Source organism: Mastomys coucha, unplaced genomic scaffold (genome assembly GCF_008632895.1).
Source record: "Mastomys coucha isolate ucsf_1 unplaced genomic scaffold, UCSF_Mcou_1 pScaffold7, whole genome shotgun sequence".
NCBI classification, from domain to species: Eukaryota; Metazoa; Chordata; class Mammalia; order Rodentia; family Muridae; genus Mastomys; species Mastomys coucha.
Window position 1 is genome coordinate 94790874 of NW_022196913.1, and position 16038 is coordinate 94806911.

At 39.0% G+C, this 16038-nt stretch overlaps 1 long non-coding RNA gene across 1 annotated transcript in view; it reads right to left on the reverse strand.

Annotated features, from left to right (window-relative positions):
- Positions 1-4083: 4083 nt before the first annotated feature.
- LOC116082310 overlaps positions 4084-16038 on the reverse strand; it is a 19546-nt gene continuing 7591 nt past the window's right edge. The window contains exon 2 of the long non-coding RNA XR_004115242.1: positions 4084-4322. This is a non-coding gene — a long non-coding RNA (uncharacterized LOC116082310). The remainder of the gene's footprint in view (positions 4323-16038) is intronic.

Sequence of the window (16038 nt, forward strand, 5' to 3'; positions counted from 1 at the left end):
CTTGAAGGTTTTCTATTTTGTCCTGTCCTGGGCCTATTAAACAGCCTCCCCCATGAAAAAAAAAAAAAGAAGTTTAAACTTACAGAGACTGAGAAAAGGCTCTTTTATGAATGAAGCAAAGCCACTACTCATAACACCACACCCTGCTACAGGAGTGGAGACAGAAAGAATCTGTTGCTAAGCTATAGCAATCCTGATTTTACAGATTAGAAAACTCAGTGTAGAGATGTTAACGGATTCATTCAAGTATTATTTAAAAAGGGGAGTTACTGGTTTTAAATGTGCTATTTCTCATTACCTTACATCATATTCCATTTCCCAAGTAATATTGATGCAATGGATCAGATATGTTGCTATGAGTTAAATATACAATCAGAAACAAAAGAAAACTGGGTCCATGAACACATGGCATTTAATATGTACTAAAAAAGTCAGACACTGGCTAACTATTTACATAGATCATTCAAAGGTACTCCTGTAAAGTGATATACATAAGAGAACACCATGGGAGGTGATTCAAACAGACATTTTTATTTTCTCCATGGAGGCTACAGGAAATAACATTTAAATGGCAATTAAATACAGAATACTTTTATAGTAAAATGGTGCCCTGAGTAGCAAGAGCTGATGTTATTAAATATTGCTACAATATAGGGAATACTTACCTTTATGTTCCATAAGGATGTTAGTACATATGTTAATTGGGAAAGATGTGCATGTGCAGTGTGGTTATGCCTGTTCTTTTTCATACATTTCTATTATTTTCTGATAGATATTCAGTTTCAGATTTCCCTGGACTGAACTGGAAGTAGCCTGGAGCATTCCTAGAAGGGAGCATTCAGTTTTGTAAATGAGAAGCCCTTGTTCTAATTTTCACTATAATCTTAGTTAATTGTTGCCTTTTGCCTTTATCTAAGTCAGTACCCACTTAAGGCTTTTTTTTTTTTTTTACTTTAGTCAATGAAAATTTCCAACAGATTCATTCCATGAGCTAATTATGAACAGCAAGCATACACCAGAGTCTTTTGTACATGCATTCCCCTCCCAAGCAATTTATTTTTTAATACATTATTTAATATTTAAACATGCATAGAATGTGTTTGGATTGAAACCATTCCTCATTCTTTATCCAATCCCTTTCTAATCCTCACTCTTGTGTTTTCTTTTCCGATTCACCTGTGGTTCCCCTCTCTCTTCCCCCCTTTCTCCATCTCTCACACACACATGTGCACACAACACACACATGCAGACACACACACACACACACACACACACTTCACTGAGTCTATTGTTGTCTGTATGTACATGGCCATAAATCCTATACTACAGGATCATGTACTGGAGCACGGCTTGTCTCTCAGATCCCCTGTCCCTGAAGAAAACTGACTCTCCATGCCATAGCATAGTTCAGTTGCCAATAGCATCTCAAAAAGAGGTGGAACTTCATGACTACTAAGCGATTTTAATCAACGTTGAGACAATTCCTCTCCAGTTGTTCAAATAGCATCTGGTAACAGGTCTATCATAGGCTGGGAAGCACTGAATGAGAAATGAATGGGAAGAAGTAGCCCCAGGCACAGAGAGTGATGTCATATATAACTCACGCTGAGCTAGTGCCTGTTTGCCTCTTTTGCAGACCCCTTGCAGCTCCTGACAAGGGCTTTTTGGGGGAGGAAGTGGGACTCTCTAAACTCATTTGGCATTGCACTGATGACCTTTCTGTCATTAATTCTTTGGATCACTTTATTTATTTTCTTGTCTCTGAGCTGTAATCATAACTAAAGCACATTATGACGTCTTATAATCTCAGTTTTAGGAAAAATTCATTCCAGGAAAGTTCTATTAACTACAGAGAATGTGAAAGTGAGCTGGGTGCTTTGCAAATAGCTCCTAATAAACAGGCAGGGCCAGGTGTGAAGCGTGATTTATTTCCTCCTTGCACAAAGCCATGTGGATTATAATGCTTTGGCTGCTGATGGTCCTGTTGGAAATGTGCCACTCTCCCTTAGGACACCGTGATGGTCTAACCTCCAGGTGGGGAGCAGCAATTCCTTGCCTCCCATCCACCTTTAGGAGGAAAACAAGCCAAATTTAATAAAGGTATAAGGCATGGGGGCGAAGGAGCTACATGAGCAGTGCCGAAAGAAGACTCTTCATGATTGAAATGCTTCTGGCCTGAAGCCACCATTAGCCTTGAGCGAATGTCATAGCCCTTCTCAGCAATGGAAAGCAGAGGTCCCCAATGGCTGCCTGTCCTTTCCAGGGTGTTCCTTTTTGTTGAGTCTGTTTAAACATGGGAGAAATCATCTTTCTGTCAGATCAGAGATGGTGTATCTTCTGCTGCTCATCATAGTTCTCACTTATGAGGGAAGGAAGAGGCCCTACAGGGGTCAAGGTGAGCATAAGATAAAACATGAGGAGAGAATGTCAACAGCAGCAGAGGAAGTAAGGAAGATCCAAGCTTGATGGAATGATCAGTGGTCCAGGCATCAGCCACGAGCATCATGGCCAGTTGTCCTTAAATGTGACTTTTAATACTCACTTTTTATTTCAAATATTTTAGATTTATTATATCAAAGTAGTTTTCAAATGTTTGTACTTCTTTACTTTCACATTTAAGGGGTTATTCTGGAAGTTGGGAAAATTATTAGAAAAATAGTCTAAAGGATACTAAGGGAGCATCTTGGAATGATTCTGGAGAAGGTCAAAAAGAGACACTCCTCGGAGAAACTAGTGACTTTAACTTCCTTAAGGACTTACTGCCTCTTTCCTCTGTTCCTATAGCTATCACACATCCACAAGAGTCCACATCATAAGTTGTATCAAATCTAAGACCCTGTGATGATCATAGATCAAAAATCCAGCAAGCCAACAAACAAACAAACAAAAAACTGGTTATTTTGAAATGCATATTTGACACGGCACAACTTTCAGTCACTCATGTCTATGATTAATTTGTTTTAACTTCATTAGCATTTTTCCAATACCTGAGTGGAACCAAAATCAATATCATGATACTAAGAGAAAAATGAGAGGGAGAACTGGTATAAGCAGAAGGAAATGCCGCATGGAGTATGGGAACATTAGGTTCTAGGAGAAAGAACAGAGACAAAGTGAGGATGTTGCAAGGCAGCACACCTAAGGATGAGTGACTGGTTAGATTCCATGATGCTTTGGAAAATGACAGATCCATAGTATTTCCTTATTTAAGTTTCTCTGGAAGGAGGAAGTGAGTCAAGTAGTTTAAATATGTGTTGATTTCAAGATAAATAATGGGGTGAGAGACAATATAACTGTCGTCATTCATCTATGTTTGATGCTGGTGAGAATATGTGATGTGAGCCTCAGAGTTCCCCAGGGAAGAGGCTAAATTCTGAACATCAATACTCCCATCTCCCATCATCCAACATGACTTATCTGCTTATGTAAAAGGTGTTCTCCAGGAATCCCAACCTAAATGGCTGCTGTCCCTGAAAAGTCTGGCACAGGACATGAATTTATCAAAGAAGAGAAAAAAATAAGCAATAAGGACCAATATATTCTGCTCTGGGGGCAGGAAAATCTGCTTGCTTCTAGCCTTGCTTCTTTCACCTACAAGCTCAGACACATTCAGTTACATTCTATTTCTGGAGTGCAATGGTTGTTGAGGAAATAGGCTTGGTAGTATGACAGCATTTAAGTCCTAATTTTGGACACAAGACCTATCCAGTAATCATTCTCTCCAAGCCTCTGCTCTCCCCCAGATTATACTCTTGGATTGTGGCACATATTTCCAGTTCTAACTTCAGCATCAAATATTGTGCTGGGACATGTAAACTAAGTGATTGTCAGACTGTACATTTCCAAAGTTGGATAAAGAATATTAAATATCTCCCATCACTTGAGGTAGGAGAAGGATGAGGATAGGGAAGAAGACAGAATCATGGGAATTGAGTGACTGTGGATTTTGAAGGCCAGTGTGAGAAATCAGAAAAGCCTATTTCTACAAATGTCTTTTTAATAGGATTTCCCAGGGGGGTCAGCCTTACATAACCCCTCCCCTTAGACTCTCAACATATGTATTACATATTCTAGCCTGTGCAATTGAGGTACTGAGAATTTTTTTTAATGAAGTGCATTCATGGTGCATTGCCAAGAGCTACTCAGAGAAAAAGTAATATATTTTCCATTTCTCCTATCCTTAGGGAAAGATGATGTTGTATGCCATTATACAGAGATTCTTCTTAAGACTTTCCCAGCTTGACAGCTCTTCCAGACTTCTTTCCTTAAAGGCTGAGTTCAGGTGTTTTAAATCTCAGTGTTTTCTCAGGTCCCCTTGGCATCTAAAATCGAAGAAGGTTAAATGTGAATTACACAAACACAATCCTCCTGCCCCAAACATTGAGTAACTTACCACAAACAATAGAAGGCAACAGTGAGTAGGTTTTTTGTAATCAAAGAAAAAATATTTATACACCCATCTAGTATGAGAATGGTTTTTAGCAGTATCTCTCAGGAATTACTTACAGTTTAATTCTTCAAACACCATATATTTTTCCTTTATTTGCATGAACCAAAGAAAACATGCAAATTAATAAGATCCACTTATGCTGAAAATATGACATCATTGGTCAAAATACTTGGGTTAACTCTTATTCTTCACTCACCAGAGTTACATGAATGGCTCATCTGGTAAACCTTAGGACTGACAGGGCTCATCTTGTGTGAAAGCGGGAGAGTAATAAAGGAAAAAATGTGAGACGTATGGCCAACTGTGAAAATGTGGGTCATTTCTTCCTTAGACTTTTAGATATCAGCATATTCTTTACTTTATTTTCAAATTCTTAACCCTGCAAAATCAGGCCAGTTCAATAGACAGTTAAGTCGACATCACTACATATTGACCATTCTACTAGTTTGATTATTTCTTTTCACTCTGCACTTTACTTACTCTGAAAGCTAGCAGTTCTCTTTTCAGGGAGGCAGGGAATGGTGACCTTCACAGCTAAGGAGCTGATCCCAGACTCAACAGGTTTGCAGGGCAGTCTATTTTTATCCACAACACTTGATATATTTACTATATTTTTAATTTATATTTTACTTACTCATTTCGTAGGAATGTGTGTATGTGTGTGTGTGTGTGTGTGTGTGTGTATGTGTGTGTGTGTGTGTGTGTGTGTGTATGTGTGTGTGTACATGAATGCTTTGGCACTTGTAGAAGTCTGAGGAGGGCTTTTTGGGGTTGCTTGGCACTCTTCTTCTTCCATAGGGGTCTCAGGTTAGAAAGCTTGGTGCCAGGTGCTTTTATGTGCTAAACTATCTTGCTGCTGATTTTCATATAGATCAGATTTCCATCACTATAACAAAATGCTTCCGATAAGAACCTTAAAGAATGGTATAGTTTCAACTATTTCGTTCTTGGCTGCTGGGTGCTTTACTCTGGTCATATGGCAAGGCAAGTATCAGGTATATAGAAAGTCCAAGCTTATTACATCAGAGCAGCTAAGAACGTAAAGGAGGAGGTGTTTTCAGTATCTTTTGCAAGGTCATCCCTTTTGTTAACTTATTACCTTCTATGAGACTACAGCTCCTATAAGGATCCACCAGCTGCTGATGTTGTCATCATCCTGTAGACCAAGCTTTCCAAACATAAGCCTTTGTAGAAAGTTTAGATTTAAGCCATAACAATATAGTTGACATTTGTTCCTTGTGTCTATTGAAATAGCATCCATTAAAAAAAGAAAAGACTGATAAATTACCCCAAACATAAAACTCAATGAAGCATGAAATGAAAGTATGTTGAGAAAGATGGGTTGCTGAATGAAATCATGTGCCATTATTGGGAGAGATGGTAAGGGAGAAGAGGATACACAGTGGGTCTACTGCATTTGGAAATGTAATTAGAATTCATAGATCAGATTTTCAAAATCCAGGATTCCTCTAGAACATTAGAATTTTAACTCTTTCTCTATCTGGCATTAATAAATGTCTAAGAGAAGATAATGGACATCAGAAGGGTTATCTTCTGATCCACATGTCTAAACTCATGGGCTTTCAAGTTCTGGGAGAGAGATTTCCCCCAGAATATAGATCTGTGAGAAAACTCTCATGTTTATTTTGACCAAACATAAAAGAGTACTTTAGCTATCAAAACTGCCCTTAAGTATGGTGAACTGATTCAATATCTCATGCATCTCAGTCACTGAGAGCACTTGAGATATGCTACATTTGGAGAGATAACATAGAAGAGAAATAATGGCTTGAATAGTTGTGCAAGGGAGAACAATCCATCTTTTTGTACAGATGTCCTTTTCCGCCACAGCTAATACAATGATGTAGTAATGTTGCAAGAGTGGGACTTCTGTAATACATGTCTGTGCTCTTACAGAAAGCTTACACTCTCTCTATAATAAGATGAGAGATTCCAAGGGATGCTGTTCTCCCATGGACTAGAATTAATACTAAGAGTATTTATTCCTGGTTTTTACAGCATGGAGTGAATAGTTTAAGCATGGAAAATATTGTTCCTTCTAAGTATTGAATGTGTACAGCTTCTCCTAGTTGGGAAAATTAAATGCAGGGGGAATTAAGCAAGCCAACAAGAGCTTTGTCTCTTCTGTATTTTCTAGAATTTCTCTTTAGCTTTGCTTATGTTAGAGAAAAGTGAAGGGATTCTGTGTGTACCCTGCTACTAGCATTTTCTATGTGTATATTTTCTCCTAGAGAGGGAATTTGTCATTGCTGAGAACCTTACCACTCATCCCAACCTTCATTTTCTAGCCTACTCTCTGCCTCGGAGGAGACTCTTTCTATATGCATAGTAAATCCCATGCAGGACAATTAGTTATGCCCAAGTTTATATCTGCTTCTTAATTTCTTATCACCTCTATATCCCATAAGCCTCATGAGCATGTTCCTTGAAAACCGTGCAGCCCTGAAAGTATTAATGCTACAGTTTCAAAGGGAGCAGACAGCAAGCAAGAAATAATGGGATTATTGAAAATGAAGGGATTTTCAGCCACATACACCTACCTATACACTCACTTGAAAATGTTGGAGGAAAAAATGAGTTCCCAGAAAGACCAAAGAGTACACAGGGGGAGCCCATGGCTTCAGCTGGATATGTAACAGAGGATGGCCTTATCTGGCATCACTAGGAGGGGAGCCTCTTGGTCCTATGGAGGCTTGATGACCCTGGATAGGGGAACCCTAGGGTGCTGAGGTAGGAATGGGTGGACAAGTGGGGAGAGCACCCTCATAGAGGTAGTAGGGAGGGAGAAGGGGATGGGGGGGTAGTGGAGGGGAAACTGGGAAAGGAGGATAACAATTGAAATGTAAATAAATAAAATAATCAATAAAATAATAAAAAATGAAAACTTAAACTCTAAAAGAAAAATTTTTTTAAAAAAAGGCTTGATGGTTCAACACCTTTCAATCACTCAAGTGCTCAAAATCCTTTAGAACTTCTCTCATTGAGAGCACAAACCCAAGCCCTCCCAACATCCTACCCAGCCTTCCACAACAGGCCCTGTTATTTTTGCTGACTTGCCTACCACAACCCTTTGGTACCACAACACTTGCACTGGCTTCCTCACAGTTTAAAGTAGCTATGAATGCCTGCTTACAAAAATCACTATTCTTTTATCCAGAACCCCCATCTAAGCTTCTGTTCCCTCAGTAACTTTTGGGCAGGTTTAAAGGTTATATTATGATCACCAGCCTTAAAACTGGAACCAGTGACATCATGTGTTAGGTTTGCAATGTACAAAGATTTGAAGTCATCTGGATTCTGGCCTGGTGTGTGAAGATGATGAGTAGAGTTTTATAAAGTACAATTTGAGCTCATTTATTTCCCCCTTGGGCCTTCTGAAACTAGTCAAGTTGGGTCTGTTAGTCAGCCGTAAACCTCTAACACCTGAGCTTTCTCTTCAAATGTTTAAAAAAATGTTACGTTGGTCATTTGACTGCCTCCTTTTAAGCTCTAGAATGAAGCTTTGTTTCTAATAGCTTGGTTTCTAACCTGTGATTATTATGCCTCCTCCTCCTTTAATTTGCATATCTGCATGTCTTACCATGCTTGATACAAACAAACCCTGAGAATAATTTAAAAAATACTTTCAAAAACAATAAAACAACTTAACACCAGATGGAAATGATAAGTTTCAAGCCTATTTTTTTTTTCCTTTTTGGCTTCCTGAGAGTGTGCAAAGACTTTGGCCACTCCCTGGATGAAAATGCTTGGCTGATGTTGGTATATTTGATGCTTGATGGCTCCCGTTTGTGATGACATCAGGTTCTAGCTTGAGTTTCTGTAGTAGCAGAGGAACCAGGACAGCTGAGTCCTCACTAAGATGGTGTGGTCTAGAAAGAAGTACTGATGCTAAGTGGCCAGGGGCACCTGGATAAAATCTCTATGTACAACTACTAGGGTCTAAATAAAGTACCTGGGACATACAAAAATTCCCTCCAAAGACAAGGGGTGACCACACCCCCTAGTTCCATAGGGCTAGTCTGATCCATCAAGCAAGTGGTTCCCAACATTTCTAATTTCTTTAATATAGTTCCTCATGTTGTAATGGCCTGCGACCATCAAATTTTTTTCACTACTACTTCCTAACTGTAACTTTGCTACTATTATGAATAGTAATATAAATATCTATGATTTTGCTGAGGCAACCACTATGAAAGGGCTGTTTGACACCACTTCCAAATAGGTCACAGCTTACAGGTATAAGTAATGCCAATCCACTAAAATAGGGCAGAATCAAGTTAGAGTCATCAGAATGTATCTAATGCTTGGTATATCTACTGAGTGGAGCTCATAGCATGCCACCCCTTTCCTTTTGAGTGGCTGCTCAATGTTCTGCTATCCCACAGAACAGGGGAATAGCCCTCCTGACCACTGATTTGGGAGTCTAGGGTCCTTTGTATGGTTGGTTTTAGAGCCTCCTCATACCATTTACTAATGTATTTTCAACAGCTGTGTACCTGCTACTGCTGCAGTTTCTTTCCCAAGCTATTGGAATACAAGGTGCCTTGACAGCCATTCCATGCTAATTTTTAAAGAAGGAGATGGAGTAAGAGAACAACTGGTTCCACTTTGGTTCACATATTCCGAAAATATGATTCAATTAACTTTAATACCATTGAAACAGCCAACCCAAAAGAGTGGGCTCACAGGAGAGCTGCTGTGTATCAGCAGCAATGTTCTCACACTGGAATAGCTTGCAGGAAGAAGTTGCCATTTTAGATGAAAACCTCATGTCACTCTGGGACTGTCTGGAATGCTCCAGAAAGGGAGCCTGCCACCAAAACATACACCCCTTGAGACTATCAGAATTTAAAAAAATAGGGAAGATAAATTTTTGGACACAGATAAGAGGACTAAAAACTATGGCGCAAGGCCTCCACTCATGTTGGTCATACCATTATTCTCCTGAGAAGGAATTTATAAATTTTCCTTTTATGGAGAAATTATATCCAACTCTTGTGCTTGAAGAGAATCTGCCATAATTTTTTCAGTAACACTTAAGAAACAGGAAAGAAGAAAATGTGGCATTCTAGGTCCTGTCAACCAGGAGAGCTATATTCCTATAGGAAAATATATCCAATGAGTTAATAGAGAGTTAATTATATTCTCACATCTGTAAAAGAAACAAATTTCAAAACAGCGCTTTGGAGTCTCACTTCTTAAGAGTATATTCCTGTTTCTAGAAGCATTCTCAGGATAGCACATAAACTCTCAAGTGTTTTAATTTATTCTCAAAGAAAGGATAACAGTGTTTGCCCTTTCTAATTCATTCCTGAAGAAAAGCATCACCACTCAATTGGTAGTTTAATGTAATATAGACTTTTCTTTTACATTTTTAGAGGCTGCGAGTATAGAATGGTTTTCACCAAGGTATTGTGTCCAGAAGTAGGAAGGATATTTCCCTTTGGAAATTCTAGAACAGAATCCATTCCCTGTTCTTTTCCAACATATAGAACTTTTGCTGTATTTGACTACTATGTCTCTCTCAGCATCATATATCCTTCTTTTGTAGGAAATTTTTCTCTGTTTCCCTCCCCCAAATCCATAAGTAATTACATTTTTGACTCAGCAGAACAGCTTGAATACTCTAAAATTGTATATTGCCATATTATATTTTTATGTGTGTAAAAATCTATTGAGAATGAACAAATATAGAGATTCTAGAGTATGTACAAACTAAGATAGTTTACAATCACTAAGCCAATAGGACAGGAGGCATATAGAGGAACCATATACATATAAAAGAGCAACAAATCACATAAGAAAAGATTCCACAGGAAAAATAAATAAACAAATCAGAATGGGAAATAAATAAAATATAACAAATTCAATGAACAAGCAAAAGCTCAACATCTGATGAATAAGGGAGAGAGCAGGGAGCAAACAGTGCTCAAACCAACCCGCACCAAGCTGGTTACACTGTTACACTGTAACACAAGCCAGCACTGTTACACTGCAACACTATTACAGGAATCCAGTTACTGCCAGGAACAACTAGAAGCACACATCGCTAAGTCCTTCAAAAGGAAGATTCAGACAGACTGAATCAAAACAACATGAAACAAAACAACAACACAAACAAACAAACAAACAAAAAACTGAGAAACCAAGATCCAAGTACTACTTCTGTCAACAGAACTCAGCGTCAAAGACATGCAGTGGCTACAGCCTGACAGTAGGAAATAAATGCCTATTAAGCAGATAAAAAATATGAAAGACAAAGTACACTTTAAAACACAATTAGTCAAAAGAGATAAAATCAATTTTTCTCTCCAGTAACTTTCTAAGGTCATACCAGCAAGGAAGCACAGGCCTTAGAAGTGGCAGGGCAGCTGGACAGGATCCTGTCTACAACCATCTACACCTAGGAGGGACAGCAGATCCACAGCCTTCTCTGTAACTTTCCCACAAGCAGAGAGCCTGTCTCCAGGGTATGCTTTGACCTCAGGACCCAGGAGAGATGACTGATCCACAGCCCTCTGCACACAGGTCTTACCAGAGGACAGCTGATCTCCCAGAAGTGCTAACAAAGGCTTACAGACACAGAGGGGAACAAGCTGCATCCAGAGACAGCAAGAACATCTAACACCAGAGATCAACACAGGGCAAAAGGCAAACACAAGAATATTACCACAGAAACACAGACTACTTGGCTTCATCAGAACCTAGTACTCCCACCACAGCAAGTCCTAGATATCCCAAAACACCATAAAAGCAAAATTTGGATCTAAAATCATATCTTATGATAGTGATATGGGAATTTAAAATGGACATGAATAACTCCCTTAAAGAAATACAGGAGAACACAGGTAAATAGGTCCAAACCCTTAAAGAGGAAAAACAAAATCTCGTGAAGAATTACACGAGCAAACAAGTAGAAGCATTTAAAGAGGAAACACAAAAATCCCTTAAAGAATTACAGGAAAGCACAACCAAACAGGTGAAGGAATTGCACAAATCCATCCAGGACCTAAAAACAGAAGTAGAAACAGTTAAGAAATCATAAAGAGGGCTGGAGAGATGGCTCAGTGGGTAAGAGCAACTACTGCTCTTTCAGAGATTCTGAATTCAAATCCCAGTAACCACATGGTGGCTCACAACCATCAATAAAAAGATCTGATGTCCTATTCTGATGTGTCTGAAAACAGCTACAGTGTACTTGCATATAATAAAAAAATAAAACTTAAAAGAAAAAAGAAATCACAAAGAGAGACGATTCCTCAATAACAACATAAACAATAGAATGCCCACATACATGTGGAAGCTTAACAACACTCTACTCAATGATAACTTGGTCAAGGTAGAAATAAAGAAAGAAATTAAAGACTTTCTAGAGTTTAATGAAAATGAAGCCACAACATACCCAAACTTATGGGACACAATGAAAGCAGTCCTAAGAGAAAAACTAATAGCTTTAGGTGCCCCAAAAAAGAAACTGGAGAGAGCATACACCAGCAATTTGACAGCACATCTGAAAGCTCTAGAATAAAATGAAGCAAATTCGCCCAAGAGGAGTCGAAGACAGGAAATAATCGAACTCAGGGATGAAATCAAACAAATAGAAACAAAAAAAAAAAAACTATACAAAGAATCAACCAAACCAGAAGCTGGTTCTTTGAGAAAGTCAACAAAATAGATAAACCCCTAGCCAGACTAAATAGAGGACACAGAGATAGTATCCTAATTAACACGATCAGAAATGAAAAGACACTGAAGACATCCAAAAAATCATGAGAGCCTACTACAAAAGCCTATACTCAACAAAACTGGAAAACCTGGATGAAATGGACAATTTTCTAGACAGATACCAGGTACCAAAGTTAAATTAAGATCAGATCAATGATCTAAACAGTCCCTTATCTGCTCATGAAATAGAAACAGTCATTAATAGCCTCCCAACCAATAAAAGCCCTAGACCAGATGGGTTTAGTGCAGAGTTTTATCAGACCTTCAAAAAAGACCTAATACCATTACTCCTCAAACTATTCCACAAAATAGAAACAGAGGGCACTCTACCCAATTCGCTCTACAAACTCACAATTACTCTTATACCTAAACCACATAAAGACCTAACAAAGAAAGAAAACTTCGGACCAATTTCCCTTATCAATATTGATATAAAAATACTCAATAAAATTCTTGCAAACAGAATCCAAGGACACAACAAAATGATCATCCACCATGATCAAGCTTCATCCCAGGGATGCAGGGATGGTTTAATATTCGGAAATCCATCAACGTAATTCACTATATAAAAAAACTCAAAGAATAAAACCATATGATCATCTCATTAGATGCTGAGAAAGCATTTGCCAAAGTTCAACATCCCTTCATGATAAAAATCTTGGAAAGACCAGGAATTCAAGGCCCATACTTAAACATAGTAAAAAGAAATATAGAGCAAACCAGTAGCCAACATCAAACTAAATAGAAAGAAACTTGAAGCAATCTCACTAAAATCAGGGACTAAATAAGGCTGCCCACTCTCTCCCTACCTACTCAATATTGTACTTGAAGTCCTAGCCAGAGCAATTAGACAACAAAAGGAGATCAAAGGGATACAAATTGGAAAGGAAGAAGTCAAAATATCACTATTTGCTGATGATATGATAGTATAGGTAAGTGACCACAAAAATTCCACCAGAAAGCTCTTAAACCTGAAAAACAATTTCAGCAAAGTAGCTGGATATAAAGTTAACTCAAGCAAATCAGTGGCCTTCCTCTACACAAAGGATAAACAGGCTGAGAACGAAATTAGGGAAACAACACCCTTCACAATAATCTCAAATAATATAAAATACCTTGGTGTAACTCTAACTAAGCAAGCAAAAGATCTGTTTGACAAGAACTTCAAGTCTCTGAAGAAGGAAATTGAAGAATATCTCAGAAGATTGAAAGATATCCCATGCTTGTGGATTGGCAGGATTAATATAGTAAAAATGGTCATGTTGCTGAAAGCAATCTATTCAATGCAATCCCCATCAAAATTCCAACTCAACTCTTCACAGACTTAGAAAGAGCAATTTGCAAATTCATCTGGAATAACAAAAAACCCAGGATGGCCAAAACTATTCTCAACAATAAAGGAACCTCTGGTGGAATCACCATCCCAGACCTTAAGCTGTACTACAGAGTGATTGTAGTAAAAACGCATGGTATTGGTACAGTGACAGGCAGGTAGATCAATGGAATAGAATTGAAGACCCAGAAATGAACCCACACACCTATGGTCACTTGAACTTTGACAAAGGTACTAAAACCATCCAGTGGAAAAAAGACAACATTTTCAACAAATGGTGCTGGCTTAACTGGAGGTTATCATGTAGAAGAATGCAAATCTACTCATTCTTATCTCCTTGTACAAATCTCAAGACCAAGTGGATCAAGTACCTCCACATAAAACCACATACACTGAAACTAATAAAAAAGAAAATGGGGAAGAGCCTTGAGCACATGGGCACATGGGAAAATTTCCTGAACAGAACAGCAATAGCTTATGCTCTAAAATCAAGAACTGACAAATGGGACCTCATAAAATTACAAAGCTTCTGTAAGGCAAAAGACACAGTCAATAAGACAAAACGGCAACCAACAAATTGGGAAAAGATCTTTACCAATCGTATATCTGATAGAGGGCTAATATCCTATATATTCAAAGAACTCAAGAAATTAGACTCCAGAGAATCAAATAACCCGATTTAAAATGGGGTACAGAGCTAAACAAAGAATTCTCAACTGACGAATACTGAATGGCTGAGAAGTACCTAATGAAATTTTCAACATCCTTAGTCATCAGGGAAATGCAAATCAAAACAATCCTGAGTTTCCACCTCACACTTTCGGAATGGCTAAGATCAAAAACTCAGGTGACAGCAGATGCTGGCAAGGTTGTGGAAAAAGAGGAACACTCTTTCATTGCTGGTGGGATTGCAAGCTGGTACAACCACTCTGGAAATCAGTTTGGCAGTTCCTCTGGAAATTGGACATAGTAGCACCGGAGGACCCAACTATACCACCCCTGGGCATATACCCAGAAGACGCTCCAACATATAATAAGGACACATGCTCCACTATGTTCATAGCAGCTTTATTTATAATAGTCAGAAACTGGAAACAACCCAGATGTCCCATTACAGAGGAATCTATACAGAAAATGTGGTACATCTACACAATGGAGTATTACTCAGCTATTAAAAGCAATGAATTTATGAAATTCTTAGGGAAATGGATGGTTCTGGAGAATATCATCCTGAGTGAGGTAACTCAATCACAAATGAACACACATGATATGTACTCTCTGATAAGTGGATATTAGCCCAAAAGATTGGAATACACAAAGTAAAATCCACAAACAACAAGAAACTCAAGAAGAATGAAGATCAAAGTTTGGATACTTCATTCCTTCTTAAAAGGGGGAACAAAATTCCCATGGAAGGAGTTGCGGAGACAAAGTATGGAGCAGAGCCTGAAGGAAAGAGAATCCAGAGACTGCTCCATCTGAGAATCCTTCCCATACTCAATCATCAAATCCAGACACTCTTGTGGACGTCAGCAAGTGCTGGCTGACAGGAGCCTGATATAGATGTCTCCTGAGAGGCTCTGACAGTACCCAACTAATACAGAAGTAGAGACTCACAGCCATCCATTGGACTTAGTATAGGGTCCCCAATGAAGGAGCTAGAGAAAGAACCCAAGCAGCTGAAGGGTTTGCAGTCCCTTAGGATGAACAACAATATGAACTAACTAGTACCCTCAGAGCACCCAGGACTAAACCACCAATCAAAGAGTACACATGGTATGACTAATGGCTCCAGCAGCATATTTTGCAGAGGATTTCTAAGTAACTTGTCAATGGGACGAGAGGCCCTTTGCCCTTTGAAGGTTCTATGCTCCAGTGTAGGGGAATGCCAGGGCCATGAACCTGGAGAGGGTGGGTCACTGATCAGGAGGAAGAGGGAGGGAACAGGGTTTTTTTGGTTTTGGTTTTGGTTTTGGTTTTTTTTTTTTAATTTTATTTTATTCTTTTTCATTTTTTTTTCCAGAGGGGAAACTGGGAAAGAACATATCATATCAAATAAAATATTTAATAAAATGTTCTTCATTATAAACAGTGCAAGCAACAACTATACTTCACAACTGAATTGACAAAGACTATCCTTGTTTGACCAACTGACAAATGAGACTTGTCAGAAAACAAAATGTGGAGAGCCGCCATCTTCTCTCCAGTGAGTTCCTAAGCCTGGAGCAGCCAGCCTGGAGGCACAGGCTCCACAAGTCACAGGGGAGCCGCAGGGCGGCAGGGACAGGATCCTCTCAGCTTCCAAGTGACAAAGGTGGATCAGCAACCTTAGCTGCCCCCTCCCTGCAAGTGGAGGGCCTGCCTCCAGGGACCGCCTTGACCCTGAGTCTCCAGTGAGAGCCACCATCTTCTCTCCTGTGAGTTTCTAAGACAAGAGCAGGCAGCTGGGAGGCACAGGCCCCACAAGTCTCAGGGGTCTTGCAGGGCGTCAGGGACAGGACAAGCTCTG